Genomic DNA, 12,294 nt, shown 5'->3' with positions numbered 1-12,294 from the left:
GCTTCCAATGTAAGTGTCCTCGGTCAAAATTTGGCATATTCATTTCTCGTCAAGGCTCAAGTGTGCCTAAGTCCAAAGTTCAAAGTCAACAGACTGTGTTGTGGCTTATACGTGCAATTTTCTTCTTCACCCTGCAACTAGGATGCACAGAGTGTCCGTTTTTATGTCTGTATCCCCTTTTTTGCTTAGAGGAAGTGTCCAAGTTAAGCCACAATTTGCAAAAAGTTATTTGTCTTGGTTTGGCTGGTCATATGTCCTTTTTCCTTGTCATGAATCTCGTCTGCACGTTCTATGGTTCTTCTCCATCGCTCAGTGACTACTCTCATTGAGGTGCAGGCAGGGGGCCTTCTCGATGTATGGTTTGATATCGCTGAGAAAAATCCAAGCTCTCCTGCCTTGTAGTTTCACTGCGGATGGGATACAGTTCTCCACTGTGAAGGGACCATTAAATCTTGGCTCCTCTCACTTTTTCCTTGTATGATTCCTCACAAGGATGGCGTCTCCAGGGAAGACAGATAGAACACAAAGTCCTTGAGCTCTGTCTGTAGTTGTATCTCCTTCTGTGTTCCGTGCTGCCCTGTACCATTTCCATCATCGCTGCAGCTGGTCTGAAATTACAGTAATGCAAGATGTGATGTAGTTCAGATAGTTTTGCATTTCAGACCCTCAAATTTCTCCTGTTGATTGGGAATCACACCTAGAACTCGGGGTGTCAAGGAAGTTCTCATTCTTCTTCCTGTGGCTATCTCGTGTGGCGTAATATAATGGTCAGAACCGGGTTGGTTCCGGAGTGCATGCAGTGCCAACCATCCCTTTCTTAGAGTCAGCTTCAACTTGGCTATCCTTTCCTTTTGCAAGCCGATTAGCTTCTCACAGATCGCATACCTTGCGGATGATATGCCGATGAGAACGTGTGCTTTATACCAAGCAGCAAGCTAATCTGTTTCAATGTTGCATTAACAAAGTGAGGGCCATTATCTGATCTCATGCCCTCGCACACCCCCCAACCAGGGGAACACCTCTCTCACAAAAAATGTGGCCGCACAGGTAGAGTCTCGGTGTGTACATGGACCTGCCTCAATCCATCTAGAGAATGGACACACCACAACAATTAAGTATCTGTACACGCTACATACTTGAATCATGTTGACATAATCGACATGCAAGTGCTGAAAAGGCCCATTTGGCCTTGGGATGACTCCTCTCATTACTTTTAATGTATACCCAGCCGTGAATTGCTGGCAGATTATACAGTTCACTATAAAGAATGCAACATGCTCAGCTAAATTCGGTATGAACCAGTCTTCTGCAAGTGTTGTTGCAAAATTTTCTATTGTCATGTGCGCCGGATAATTTAACTGATCCAGCGCTATTTTTAATAGGGCTACAGGCATTACTGGTTTACCAGTGCTGTCTTGTCACCATAAGCTGTCAGAGGGGTTTGAAGAACACCCTTGACGTTTCCAAAGGTTCTTTTCTTCCTGTGGTGCCTCCCCTTGGAGTTCCATTAGCTGTGTTTGTCCCAAACTACTGTAACTTTCTGGTGCAGTTCGTGTAACCATCATTCACTCGTTGGCATGGATAACTTCCACTTCCATGATCATTTCACTTTTGGATGCCATACGCTTGGCTTCCGTGTCTGCTGCTTGATTTCCGCGTGAGATAACAACTGTCCCCTTCATGTGGATGGTGCATTTCACAACCGCTATGCCCACTGGGAGCTATAGTGCCTTGATCAGCCTGTCTAATAAGGCTGCGTGCTGCACTGGTGTGCCGTCCGCTCGGAGGTAGCCCCTCCTTTTCCAACGCGCTAAGCCTGCATGCACTGTTGACGTCACATAGGCGGAGTAACTGTACACCGTTACTTCCTGGTATGCGTGATTCTCAATGGCGAGTATCAACGGCAACAATTCTGCAGCCTGTGCTGAATAATGAGATGGTATTCGTGCACTACTAAGTACTCGAAATTCTCCATTTGCTGTGTGTTTTACCACAGCAACGCCAGTATATCTTTGTCCGTCACTTTGATCGATCCTCGAAGACCCATCAATGAAGACGATCTCTCCTTCTGCCAAGGCATTTTCTTTCACCCTGGGGATTTCATCATAGAATTCTTCATAGTTTGTACAGCCATGCGTTGGCTCTCCTTCAGTGACTGGCTCGGCTATGACCATAGCTGGGTTCACTATCTTACATCGGACTACCTTAATCGATGGATTTGATATGATCACTTCATAAGCGGAAGCTCTTTGAGATGTCAATGTGGCCTTTGGTTTCTATAGAATGGCAAATATTGAGTTCTTGACGTACAACGTCCTGGAACATCCCATCACAATGGTTGTAGCCTTCTCTATGGCGAATGCTGCAGCAGCTAAACTTTGGTCGCAAGGAAAATGACCTCTCATTACAGGCTCCAATTTCCCACTGTAGTATGCCAGGGGCTTGTACCCCAGTGTGGTTCTCTCTGTGAGCACTGCCATCCTAACGCTGCCATTCGTGTGTGAAAACAGTTAAAATTCCTCTGCATAATTGGGGATCCCTAGAACTGGTGCTGTGCAAATAGCTCTTTTGAGTTCAGTAAATGCTTTCTCAATATTTTCCTTCATTAGTTGGGCCTTCTTTAGGGCCTGAAGTAAAGACTGAGGGCCTCATTACACGGTAGGCGGTAAACCATGGTGCTATTAGCACCATGGTTGCCGCCGGTACCATACCGGTACCACCATGGAGGAAAGCGGAATTACCACCCCATTCCAAGGTTGGCGGGCGGTAATTCCCCCTTCCTCCATGGCCCTTCCCCATTCCCATTTTTGCCTCATAGGGCTCAATGGGAATGGGGAAGGAGCTAATTACGGTACCGCAAATTGCGGTACCGTAATTAGCACCAAAGTCCCTTTGCGGGTCCCAACTTTAACGGCTGGTCTACACCAGCCGTTAAGGTCGGGTCCTGCAAAGGGACCTCGTAGTAAGGTGGTAAGGGTTTACCGGTACCGGTGCCCTTACCGATACCAGTAAACCCTTACCACCTACCATGTAATGAGGCCCCTAGTGTAAGAGCAATAGTCAAAGACCCATGCCCTAACGTAGTTGCATAGGCCTAGAAAGGTCTGCATCTGTTTTATCGTGTGTGGTTTGGCCGTGTTCAGTATGGCTTCAGCCCTTTCTGGGGTCACTCTCTTTTCTTCATGTGAGATTAGCTGGCCTATGTACAGCACTTCTTGTTGACAATATTGTAACTTTTCCTTGTCAACCATATAACCTTTCTCAGCCAGTATAGTGAATAACTGAAAGAATCGTACCTGCATTGCTCTTCTGTTGTGCTGCAAATTAAGATGTCATCTATGTATTGCAGAACAACACTTTTTAGTACAATATTGCTTATGTCTATCTGCAGGACTCTGTTGAAAATAGATTGAAACTCACAATACCCCTGGGGTAGTCTCGTGCTTTTCAGACGCATCTGTCTGAATGTGAATGACGTCAGATATTGTGAGTGACGGTGCAGCGGGATTGAGAACGTTGCATTTTTCAAGTCAATCACCGTAAAATATTTTGCCTAACAGGTATATTACATAGAATTGTAGCCGGGTTAGGGACTAAAGGGAACTCGGCCTCAACAATATCATTTATTGGGCGTAAATCCTGGATTAGCCTCCAAGACCCCCCTTTGATTTTTTGATTGGATAAACCAAAGTATTGCATGACGAATCTGACGTCACTAAGATGCCCTGCTCCATCATAGCCGAAATTGTCTTCAAAATCCCTTCATCTGCCTCTCCGGACATGGGATATTGTTGTGCTCTTGGGAGAATTGCTCATGGTTTCAATTTAATCTTCAGTTCTCCAACCCCCTTCAAAAGGCCTACATCATAGGGGCCTGTGGTCCACACCGAGACAGGCACCTTGGCCATGTCGTCATCAAAATATTCTGGACGGTTTCCTGCCAACATCATTCTCTGATAATTTTGATAATTTTCACCAAAATGATGAGACTCACTTCCACCATTGTCTCTCCCATATCTGCTTGTTCTTCAAACAGATCGTCATCGGTGATGTCAATCAATCGATATCCTTCAATGGCAATCACTGGGCACCATTGTCGGCCCTCGTCATCATAACCGTCAATCAAGGCCAACCTCCCTCGTCCTGCAGCTGTGTGTATCATCAAGGGAAATACTTGTCCCTTTTCCTCGTGCATTGGTATTTTTGGCCTGAGCAGGAATTCATTAGGGGTTCTCTTGATTCAGTCTGCAAGGCCTGGCAATCCTGCCATAAGCACACGCATACCATATGTGAATATTTCTGGCTCTAACGGTATAGCCCTAATAGCTGTGTGTCCCGCGCATGCTCTGATTATCTCGCATAAGCTTGAATAGTGCATTCCTGGAGTTCAACATACTATGCCCTCCTCCGTGAATGAGATTGTCATGTTTAACTTTGTCATTAAATCTCAACACAAAATGTTTACTGGGGTCTGACATGAATATAGTAAAGGCACATTAATCTCACATTCTCCTATAGAGACTGGAAGAGTATTTGTGAAGGGAACACGACTTGTCGCTCCTGTAAAACTCTGAGTATTTATGGCCTCGCCAGACAAGGAAAACTTGCCTTCACATATGCACGAGCGTGTTGCACCCGTGTCAACTAGGAAGGCATATTCTTTATCCCATATAACGACGTCCACCATAGGTTCCCTGTGAGGGTCTGGTGTCACTGATAGGATAGAACACTTCAGGGTACCCAGTGAGCTGTCCTAGTCCATATACAATTTTGGCCCACTGTGTGCTGGTGGATTTCCCCCATTCCCATTGTTACTTCCCATTCCAGGGTTTGTGGTCTGCCCTGTGCTCATCGTCTGCGATAGTTGCAACTGTGCCTTTTGGGATTGTCCTTATGGAAAATTCCCCATGCTCTGAGGTTGCACGCCTTGTTGAGCTTCTGGAGCTTGGTGTTGCACCGTGTGATTCTGTGCAATACCCTGCTGTAAAACTGCAGGTGGATTTGCCACGCCTGCTCCTGTCACTTGGCCATTATGCAACATGCCTTGGTTTCTGCATGTGCGAGCTAAGTGCCCTGTCAGTCCACACAACCAACATACTGGTGCTTGTGGGATGCATCAACCAACTCATCAAAGCCCTGCAACAGTACTGCGCATTGCTGGCAGCAGAAACATCAGAATGGCCACTGGAAAGCATGCTGCTCGCTCAAAACCAGCCAAAAATGTGCAGTAAAAATCTGAAAGATAGGCTGCCATCCACTTTTGCCTATCTTGGGGAGCACAGGAGATCACTGCCTAAAACCACCAATGGGCCATCCACAAAGCAGCCTGAAACCACTCACTTGAAAAAAGCAATGCTGATTGCCAAAAGCAACACAGAGCTGTTTGGGAAAATCTTTTCTTGATTGTCAAAAATTGCTAAAATCATGGCTCACAAAATCACCTAAAAGATCCAACCTCTTTGTTGGGTGTTCCACATTACTCTGCTGCAAGAATCCACATCAACACAATGTCAGCAAGAATCATATGCTATCAAGCTAAATCCCCTTTTAAAGATACTGAAGTAAAGACAGCTGTCAAAAATGGGTGCAATACCGTTACTCACCACTACCAGAAGCTGGCGTTTTAAAACCATATTCTTTGAAAAACTGAACAACTGAACCCAAACTATGCCAAAGAGGTGAATTCTATCAAAATGCCATATAGAGTGCCACACAGTGATTTCATTGTTGAAAAAGACTTGATTTAAAGATATGTTGCTTATTGTGAGTTTATAAATGTATTTTTTTTTACAAGGAACTAAGTTGCAATTGACTAGAAGGAATCTGATTTAATTAAAACTTCAAGAGGCCTTCTGTCCATGGGAACCCGTCACACCTTGTCCTTCCTACCAACAGGGGAGGATATCGCATGGACATGTTAATTAGAACTGTTGTGAGAGCAGGACATTTCCCCTTCTGGCAGGAAAAAAGACAATAGATTCCTTGACTGAATAGAATATGCTAAATTTGGGTGTAACTGTCAACAACAACTGCTCTGGGAGAGACAGGCCATGTGACCTCTGAGACAGGCCAGAGTCTGGGGCGGAGACAAACCATTGTGGATTCAGAGAGCCCAGCAAATATGTGTTTTATGAAATTACTTATAAACAAAGTGTACCAAGCTGACAGAAATGTCAAAATTTGAGACGGTTAATATGAAAAATTCACTCACAATTTAAGACTTAGCTGGACGTCGTGCGATGTTCTGAGACCAAACTCCGGGATTTATTAATATTGCAGCTGTAGTGTTTTTGCTATGAACATAAGAACTTACAGTAATATGCCCAGGGAGGATCTGCATGCATGTATCAAATTTGGTGCAGAACCAATATTGCAAAACCCACCAAAAGTGTGAATAAGTTGTCATTTCTGAACCCAAGCTTGTAGGAACATGGGACTTGAACAGAGACGTGCCTTCATTAATCTGTGATGTGTATATGTATTATGAACAACTTGTGTATCTGGGAAATATGCTTTTTGGGAAAAATTGATTTTCCATGTATAAGCAGAGGGGAGGGATTTCAGCTAAGCCATATACACAGCATCATGATGACAACTCATGACACGCTGATCATTTTCTCCAGTCAGGGGACAGGAGATTCTCTGACCTATCAAATCCGTAAGGGTTTGGGCATGTAGAATAGGCCTCCATACCCACTTTGGAAACACATAAATAGAGACTGCTTAGGACAGATGCGACACACACCTTTCCACTACTCAACTGATTCCTGCGCAGCACCCTGCCAAAACACTCCAGAGACCAGAACTTAGAATCCAGACTCCAGATCTAGACCCAACTCTAAAACCAAACTCTAGAACCTTGAAGCAGAGAGGTCTAATCCTCAAGCTGAATCCTCTTCAGCAGGCCTCTGAATATTTTGCAACCTGATTCTCAACAGCCGGGATGTGCTGTTTGCTTCTAGCCAAGAACCCTGTGCTAGAACCCAGATCCAGAGAAAGCAGAGCTGTATCCAGAACCCGCTTGATCCAGTCTAAGAGGCCGCGCAGACCGCCGTGCAGTGCTGATCGCAGACCAGGGTGTCTGGCCTGTCCGGTGGCGAGAGATCCGCAGCCCAATCCCTTGTTCAGATATTGACGGGGCCCATTTCCATTCCATTCCAAAACTAGGATTGAGTATCTAGTCTAGAACTGTACAGAACCAATCTCTTAGTTAAAAGTAATCCTCCTCCATTCATTTCAACCTATCCAGAACTGCATTATAGAATCCTGTGTTCATCCTGTTGATTCCAAATCTGTAAGGCGCATCTGTCATTTCTGAAATCTTGACTTTATTTCTAAAAATCTACCTTCACAAAAACATCTGTATCTTTTGAACCGCACGTCCTAGAAGCGAAATATAACTGTCATTTTAAAGCCAAGATCCTAAGCTTTCCAACAAACCCAAAGGTATAGCAATTTGACTAAATTTAATTTCCTGTCAAACTAGCTGTCTCTTGCTTTCCACTGCTGAGTTTCGTTTTCAATCTGATAATCATTCATGAATCATTGCTGGTGTTGACCTGAACCAATCTAAAGTAACTATCACTTATCCTGAATATCCTTGGGTGAATTAAAATAATTTTAGCATATTTTCCCATCCATTGCAATCACATTCAAAAGCATTTTGACCTGTGTTTTAAAATCATTCCTGTGTCTCTCTAAACTTGCTGGGGAAACTGGAATTGAACTGCATTCTTGATTGTATTCCTGAAACCTGTGTGCCCTCATTTCCATCTCTTCATATTGCATAGGGGGGGGGAGTGAGTAGCCACAGGGGAAAAAGTGATTATATTATCTTTTGGTGAAATCACATCAACTTTATTTCTGTGTTGCTTTCTTTCCCATTATTGCATTTCCTTGAATCACATAAAGTATTCTCTGCTACAGTATCCTTCATATTCATACTCCGAAGTGAAGTGAGTGTCATTTAAAGAGAGTGTCAATTTTGTAATATTACCCATTGTTGATTACCGTCCATATTCCTAAGTGTGCTATTCAAATATGATTCTATTCATAAAAGTGTGAGATATATATATATATATATATATATATATATATATATATATATATATATTGTTTAATTCTGCAAATAAACCTTTTACTTTGCAAAACAAACCTACTTCTTGGCTCAGTGAAGTCAGGGAGATTCAAAGAGAGGGGTGTTATATAAGGGTTCATCATCCAGATTTAAAGAACTTTGACATAACAATATATAAAAAGAAGGGCTTCCATTGGGCATCCCATCCTAAGCATTGATTTAGTTGCTGGATTGAAGTCACTTACAGATTGGGGGCTCGTCCCGGGTTCTAGATTAGACCTACCACTTGTGCAGCTTAATACAGTGTGCTAACTTATAGGGTACATAAATCCTGTTGGGCTACTACGTTGTGTTACGTTGTAAAAGCACCCCTCAAAAAGGAACACTCTCGGGAAACGGTCTGTTTCGCAAAATAAAATAATAAACTTCTGTAAGTCAGGAAGGAAATCAATTTCCAGAATGGCGAAATTGGTAGATATCAAGCTAGCTAGAGAACACCTCTTACATAAGCTATTTGTGAGAGGTGAGTGGACTGAGAAGGACCAGAATGTTTGGTTGCAGGCAATCACACAACAGGTCACTGCAACTGAGTTAGATATCTGGAGAGATCAGTGTCCCTTACACGTGGCCCTGAGTGAACTATATATGGCTCCTAAAGCCAAGGATGAGCACGACAAGATTGTCAGGATAGCAGCATATTTATATTTATATATGGGAGCCATACAGAACAAATGTGCTGGAAGCCAAGATCTGGCAAATAGGCAACTGATGGTATTAGAGAAGGCCCAATCTGACCTGGACTCTTCTGAGCAGAGGCTGCAGAGGAGCCAGGAGTCATAAAATGAAAGTAGGCAGTATATCTTTAAAATCAAAGAGGACATGGGTATCCTGCAACAGCAAAGGGCAGACCAGGATACCAGAATTCTGGCCTTGAAGAAGAAGTACCAAGAATGTTTGGACTCCCTACTGCAGAGCCAGAAAAAGCTGGAGCAACAACTGGATTTCAATAGGGCATGCACAGATCAGGTAGCCACCCTGCAAAGCCATCTAGATAGAGTGAAGGCAGAGAGAAATAAGCTGATTTTGAAAGACCTGGACACCCAGGCAGAGTTTGATGAAGAGCGCCAGAAAGCTGGTGCCCTTCAAAGGCAGAGGGACGGCCTGGTGGCACAGAGGCAGGATCTTACTCAGGAAAGGCATACCTTAGGCCAGGAAGTCTGTCACTTAAAAGGGAAGCTGAAAGAAAATCACCTGGCCCTCCAGGGACTGGGTGACCTCCAAAAAGAGCATCAAAACTTGTTAGAGCACACCAGGAGGGTGGAAGATGCTCTGGCAAGAAAGGAGCAGGCCAGTAGAGACGGGACCCAGGAGGTAACCCTCCTGCAGCAAAGACTGGCCCAGTACTCCAGGACCAACCAGGAAGCACAGAGGGAAAATGAGGCTCTCTGTCAGCACAATGATAGGCTCCAGCAACAGGTAGCCATGCAGGAGAGACTGATGGAGTCTAGTAAGGCCTTGATTGAGGAACGGAAAGCACAGGGTCTTGCATGGCAACAGGGAGCAGGGGCTGATAGAGATGAGGTTCGCTGGGAAAGGGAAACACTGAGCATAACCTCAGGAGCCCTAGTACCAGAGGCCTTCACCTCTCCTAGTCCCTGGACTCTGCCAACCCCATGTCCCCGGGCGCACATGAGGGAAAATGAGGCTCTCTGTCAGCACAATGATAGGCTCCAGCAACAGGTAGCCATGCAGGAGAGACTGATTGAGTCTAGTAAGGCCTTGATTGAGGAACTGAAAGCACAGGGTCTTGCATGGCAACAGGGAGCAGGGGCTGATAGAGATGAGGTTCGCTGGGAAAGGGAAACACTGAGCATAACCTCAGGAGCCCTAGTACCAGAGGCCTTCACCTCTCCTAGTCCCTGGACTCTGCCAACCCATGTCTCCGGGCACACATGAGCCCAGGGTCACAGGGATTGCAGATTACTATTCAGCCAGAAGTTTGGGGCTCATAGGCCAGTACCTCTCAAGAATGGATGGCAGGGCATCTGGGTATGGGCACCCAAGTAATGTGAAGTGTAGTGGGGAACCCCGGGAGAGTAGGCCCACTAAGGGCATCCTGAAAACCTCTGCCAAGTTAGGTCAGTGGGTGGGGTACCCATCACATCCGGACAGCAAGGAGGAATCTGAAGACTCCTCTGAGCGTCCCAGGACACAAGAGTCTAGGTCCCCACATTCTGCCAGCCATTCCCAGGCTAGCAGAGTCCAGGAAAACCGTGAAGATCAGACGGGCACCTCTGGGAGCAGTGCTTCTGAGTCAATGGATGAATGGACATGGGTTACCCGAACCAAGAAGGCCAATAAGGCAAAAAGGGCCTTGCTTAAGAACCCCTTAAAACAGATCAAAGCAATAAGGAGCGTCAAGACTCCTTATTACAAGAACTCCAAGTATTCTGTTTGGGAACATTTGGAGCTCTTTGAGCAAATGATGGAGACTTTCCATTTGAAAGACAGCAGTAGCTGCATTCAGTACGTAAAATGGACTTTCTCTCCAGAATACTCCAGTTTCTTTGCGGGGCTGGAGGACCAAAACCATTCAAGATGGTCCACATATAGGGTGGCCATCTTAAAGCACTTTTCTGTTCATAGAAATCCCCAAGAGGCTCACAAGGCAGCCTACAATTTGCAATGTGGGGAGGATCAGGCCCCACAAGAATTTGTGCAGGAGTTGAAGCGTGCTTTTGCACAGACTACCAAAAGGGTGTGCACGGATAGCAAAGAATTTGTTAACACATTTTTCCATGCCTTTCCCAAATACATCATGACCCAGCTAGTGAGAGATTTTCATGAGAAAAGATCACTAGACTGGGTCATTGAACAGGCCACCCGAATCTATGAGGTGCAGAAGCCCATAGAAAATAAAAATAATGCTCAGAAGAACCCCAAACCGACCAGCACCCCTGCTGCTGCCAAGGTGGCAGAGGTAAAGGTTGCCCCCATTTTGGATTTGGAGATGGGGGGGCCTAAAAACTTGCCTGCACAGAATAATTCCAAGGCCAGAAGGCCCTCGGGCCAGTCACAGACAGGGAGTCAAGGATGTAGTCCCACAAATGGGTTCCCTCATTCCCCTGACTATGTAAGTCCTCGCTACAAGGGAAACCGACCCATCCTGGGTTATGTGTGGACTCCTCCAGCCCAAGGGGGGGATCCAACCAAGCACCTAACCCAGGCAACTTCCCTCCTAACTTCCCCCAGGAGGGCAGAAATTCACCAAATTCTGGGCAGAACTTTTTCCCCAGGTATCCACAAAATTTCCAACCCCAAAATCATCCATCCTTCTTTCCCCACTTCCCTGAGCCCAGACTACCTAATCTGGGAGAGGGGAGGCCAAGGGTGGAGGGGTACCCTCATCTTCCCAACCCGGGGTACTACCAGAGAAGGGATAGCTACCCTTCCCGGGATCAGCCCAAGGGAGAAAACAGAACCCCGTATCAGCCTGAGCGGGTTTCACAGTTAGAGCACCAGGTCCAAGATATGGCACAGGATCTAGGTCGCATGCTGAGGGCTCAGCAGAACCCTCAGATGAGCATGCTGGCACAGAATGCCCCAAACTCTGGACCCGGTTCTCCAGAACAATGACGGGGCAGCACCCCGACAACCCACCAGTTCCCAGGGAGGAGGCACAAGGGGAAGGGGGATGTACAGCCTTGGAGGAAGCTTCCTTCCCCACTTATAAACATTCCCTGGCTACCCAGGAACCGGAAACACAATCTCCTACCCCTGAAAGTCTGCCACCCAAGGAGCAGAGGAAGGGTAGGAGAAACAAAGAATTCTAACAGACCCATTTTGTGTAGGAGGTACAGTTCCTCCAATTTGAGGGAGAGGGATCCTCAGAGGATCATGGGAAAATAATCTTCTCCTTCAGAGATGGGGGAACTCCTCCTAAAGAAAAGTGGGTCCCAAGGGATTCAAATCCAGACTGGGTAGATGTGGGGACTGAGCTAGCGCCGCCCATCATCTCATCCCAGAAGCAACAGTATCAAAATCCCCTGGTTCAAACTCATTCTGGTGACTGCCCCCAGAAAAAGGGGGGGCAGCCCAGAACCGGAACCAGGGGAATTCAAAACTTCTCCTATCTCCAGTTGCCAACTTATTCTTTCAGATTCCCAAGACTCTCCACAGAATTCTGCCCAAATCTCTTCTCTCTCAATGTCCAAAAC

Source organism: Ambystoma mexicanum, chromosome 1q (genome assembly GCF_040938575.1).
Source record: "Ambystoma mexicanum isolate Mex_15411 chromosome 1q, UKY_AmexF1_1, whole genome shotgun sequence".
NCBI classification, from domain to species: Eukaryota; Metazoa; Chordata; class Amphibia; order Caudata; family Ambystomatidae; genus Ambystoma; species Ambystoma mexicanum.
Note: the sequence above shows the minus strand (reverse complement) of the source record.